The 4608-nt window shown below is 43.3% G+C and overlaps 1 non-coding gene across 1 annotated transcript; it reads left to right on the top strand.

Annotated features, from left to right (window-relative positions):
* The first annotated feature begins 2152 nt into the window (after positions 1 to 2152).
* Positions 2153 to 2244, top strand: trnar-ucu (transfer RNA arginine (anticodon UCU)). The gene is given in 2 exon segments: positions 2153 to 2189; positions 2209 to 2244. It is a non-coding gene; the product is annotated as a tRNA-Arg (tRNA).
* The last annotated feature ends 2364 nt before the right edge of the window (positions 2245 to 4608 follow it).

Here is a 4608-nt window from a genome sequence, read left to right on the forward strand (position 1 = left end):
TTGCTGAACTAAAGTGTGTGCCGTTGCCAACTGTTCGATTTTAAGACCATATCATTCCATTACTGCTCCAGTTAAAGCAGTTCTCTCCCTTTAAGTCACGGCACAGCAACAATCTTTGGTGGTTCTAATGATGGTATAAATTGGCTAACCCAGATTGACGAATGTAGTTTGAATAGTGAGTTGATGAGGTGTTATTGGGGCAATATATCAGAACAATACTTTCCAGCAACAATAAGACAGTAGGGTATCTGGTAATATGCAAATGCACAGGGTTGATTGATGACCTCATGGTGAAACCACCCCTCAGTAGAAGTAAGCACAGCGTGACTGAGTTTTATATTTAGTTTGAGAAAGGGAAGGTTGGTTCCAAGATGCGCACTGTAAACCAAAGTGTGGAAAACGGGAACAGTACGAAGTTAGGACCGACTAAAATAAAGTGAAAAATTAGGTTTAAGAGTGGGTCAGTAGACTTGTAATGGCAAACATTTAAGGAGGTATTTCAGAATACTCGAAAATGCTACATTACAGTCAGAAAGACTTGAAGGAAATGAAGCACCTTCCATGTCTCAGGATGGAATTTAAAGATAAGATGTACTTGAAATAAAAAAAAGTGTTGAATTCCCCAAAAATATTCATATTCAGACATATGCACATAGGCCACATTGTTTAGGGAAGCATGTCTTATATGTCAGCTTTTCCTTGGCACTGTCCATTCTTAAGAAGCGTTGCTGGACTCTGTTTTCGTGATGGCACTGACACCACATGACTCTTTGTGACATCCCTGTAGCAGATCTAACTCTAACATATGTTATTACCAATCTACATTTTTAAACTTAAATCTAAATCTGTAAAAATTAGTTGTAATGTTGCTTTAAATCTGACGGATTTAAGGATGCTGTGGCCATCCAGACCTGAGTACTGACGATGCCTGAGCCACAGACCCAGTACCGCAAATAATGCTGATCTTGCAAACGGTGATTTCGGTAACCACACGCCCTGTGCAATGTGATCTTTATGCCTCTGGCTAAAACTTTTCACAACCGCTCATCTGTACATCTTTGCCTTACTATCATCTGCTTGTCCTGCTCATAAACTAAGCTTTTCACTGTACTCTGGCACAAGTGACAACCAATTATATCCAGAGATGATGCCAGTTGTGCTGAATTGTCCAGAAATGTCTGCTTTTATTCAAAGAACATGTTCCATTTTGATTGTGAGACTGCAGCGAGAGTGTAATTGTCCCAGAGGGCATCCAGAGCCAGTCCTTCAAAGGGGAGGTGATGGTCCAGCGGTATTATGGTTCGACTATTAATCCAGAGGCCTAGATAATATGCTCAGCACCCAGGCTCGAATACTGCTGTAACGGATGGTGGAACTTCAAGCTACTTTATTAAAAACAGCTGATGACGACCATGAATCGATTATCAGGAGAAACCTGATCTAATTCACTCATTCCCTTTCGGGAAAGACAATGCCTTCTTACCTAGTCTGGCCTATGGGTGGATGCAGGCCACTGGGGAAAAGGGATGGGCCTGGCCAGCAATAACTTCATCCTGTTAATGTTTTTTTTTTAAAGACCTGGATATTGTCTGGACTCGAGCACTTCCTCAGTGAAGATAGATGAGTGAGGCTAGAGCTGTTGTGTTTTTCTGAGAGCAGAGAAAGCTTAGTGGAGAAACTGATTGACGTGTTCAAAAACATGAAGCGGTTATAAACGGAAAATTGGAATAAACTTTATCTTGTTGAAAAGCATGAGTAACCATTGACATAGATTAACAACAGGGCACAGAAGGGTTAGAGGAGATTTTAGGCACATGTGTTCTCCCCCAGAGAGTTCTGGGTATCTGGAATTCACTGTCTGAACGTGTGGTTAAGCGAAGAATGATCAGAACATTTTAAGAGTGTTTAAATGATCAGTTGAAGTGCCAGATCACACATGGATAGGAGTCAGGTTTTGGAAAATGGGATACAAAAACAGAAGTTGCTGGAAACACTCAACAGATGTGGCAGCATCAGTGAAGAAAATGCAAAGTTAACATTTTGGGTCTGTTGACCCTGCTTCGAAGAACCGAATAAAAACGGATGCCTGAAGAAAGACACAAAAATAATGCACAAGAGTCAAACTTCTGTACTGCAAAAACGGAACGCCTGAGGCTCTGTGGTGCAATGGAGAGCACGTTGGACTTCTATGTCAACATTAACAGTGCTATTCAAAGGTTGTGGGTTCGAGTCCCACCAGAGTCAAGTTTTAATGAAAGTTGCCCATGCCCTATTGCTGACCAGAGGAAATTCGTCAGATTTTCAGGGCAAGCTTTCTGGGAATAATACCGTTTGAAAGACAATCAGACCAGAATCTGTTGCTCACCTGAAAAAAAAATGCGAGTTCGTGGTGAAGTTCAACTGGTTTGTAACAGCAACGTTACCTTCCACAGTTGGCAAGTTATTTTCGAATTTTTTTGATGGTGGAAATCGATTAATTTCTGATTCCCAACGGTCCACAAGGTTATGTGGACGGTTGGGGAAAAAAATCATTGAAATGTTCTATCCAATGGTGAGGCGTGTTCACATTTTCAGCAGAAATGAGTACTAAATAACAACGCGGTGAGGACAATGTGAATCAACAGCACTGAATATCAATTCATCAACTTCACCACGCCCCTCTCACAGCTGGAATATTCCAGAGTCAGATCAGGCTGTGGAAGATTTAAATAAACAGTTTCAGTGCGTTTCTGTGTTGAATAAATTAGTGACATTGTGCAATTTGGGATTTTGGAATTGTCCACTCTGTGCAAAAATGTGGATCAGTAATATCTGTCTGGAAGAGAGGTGGTCTCAAGACTGACACCTGAGGACAGTGCTGTGCACCCTCCTCGAATCTGGGAAACAATTCCTCACGGACAATGCTACACCCCTGCTCCCCTGGAGCTTTTTATTCCATCGGCTGCAAACCCTCGCAGAAGTTAATTCAACAGATGTTGTCACTGAGTAATTTCTTTACATGTGTTCAGCTCATGCAAGCAGAGTGTCACAGTGGGAACCCGATGGGCCCATCACCTATGGCTCACGTCATGTTCTGGAAACAGTCATCTGCTGTTTCTCATTTCCTAAACACCAGGGAGAAATAACTGCTACTTTGCACAATTTACTCAACCGTTTTCAGAGAAAGGTTAAATTGACTTACTGTTTCCTGCTAGCTGCAACTCAATGAATCTCTCAAATTAATTTTATTATCACAGGGGCCAAGGTTGTAAATGATGAAAAAATACAACAGTGGAGACAGTGCGCTCTCACACATCTCTTTTTACTCCAGGAGCTGTCAGGGTGATGGCCTAAGGCGCCTTCTCCCGTTCTCAGTCACTCTGGGATGGTTTGCAGAGCAACCTCTATTCTCTGAGCTGTGAAGAAGATGGTGAGTTTTATACACATAGGTGCAGTGTGCATGAGGGACAGAGCTCGCTGTAGTAATACTCTACACTGAGTCGACAGCAGTGACCTCCCTGTGGCATCTGAAAGGCCACAAGCACTTTTCCCCTAAATTGAGAGCAATTATCCTTCTTCAAGCAGCTCTGCATTTTCTGACTATTTTAGATGCAATTATTTGGACAACGTTCCGAACAGAATGTTAGTTCCTTTGCATGTGCAATCTCCTTTTTGCACAGCCTGTCTGACTTTCCATACCACTCACTTCCACCACACTCTCCCCCGGCCCGCAAGACTGTGTTTGACAGAAAGCAGAAGAGAGCATTCATGCTGTTCTCCCCAAGCACTGCCTACCAGTGGAAGATGATTTTCTCCAGCCACCAATGGAGAGAGTTTGGTCTGGAGGGAAGGGAGCAAACAGAGTCGCTTAGGAGCAGCGGGTCAGAATGGGAAGAATTTGTTAGTAACACTTAATGCGGCTTTCACTCTTCAAAGCAACGGTAATGAACACAGTTTACAAGAAAACGCACGTGATTTAGTGTTAATGGCTCTGCGCTGTTGCTGGTTCTTTGCTTAGGGGGACGTTTCCTGTTTCAAGTGGGATGCATAAATGGGGAAGCATAGTATGGTGGCTCAGTGGTTAGCACCACAGCTTCGCAGCACCAGGACCTGAGTTCAATTTTAGCCTAAGGCAACTGCCTGTGTGGAGTTTGCATATTCTGCCTATGTCTGCATCAGCTTCTTCCAGGTACTCCAGTTCCCTCCCACAGTTCAAAATTTGCCGGCTGGGTGGATGGGCCATGCTAAATTGCCTGTAGTGGTCAGGCATGTGTGGGTTATAGGGGATGGTTCTGGATGGGATGCTTCAAGGAGCAGTGTGGACTTGTTGTGCCCAAGGGCCTGTTTCCACGCTGTAGAGAATCTAATCTAAACAGGGGCACCTCTCAAGTTCAAATCACAGGCATTCAGTATCACACTCCATTCTTCACCCACGAGGGCAGGTTTCAATGAATTTGAGGGTGAGATGCTTCAGACTCTTTACAGCAAAGAAATTGCATGTGGAGAAGCAGGATGCAAGCTTTAAAGAAGGTCTGCCCATTGATCAATGGACGTCATCACAGGTGGTGAAAAGTCCAATGTAAACATAACTCTCTTTATCATTTCTGAAGGGCCCAGACCCAAAACTTT

Source organism: Stegostoma tigrinum, chromosome 8 (assembly GCF_030684315.1).
Source record: "Stegostoma tigrinum isolate sSteTig4 chromosome 8, sSteTig4.hap1, whole genome shotgun sequence".
NCBI lineage: Eukaryota > Metazoa > Chordata > Chondrichthyes > Orectolobiformes > Stegostomatidae > Stegostoma > Stegostoma tigrinum.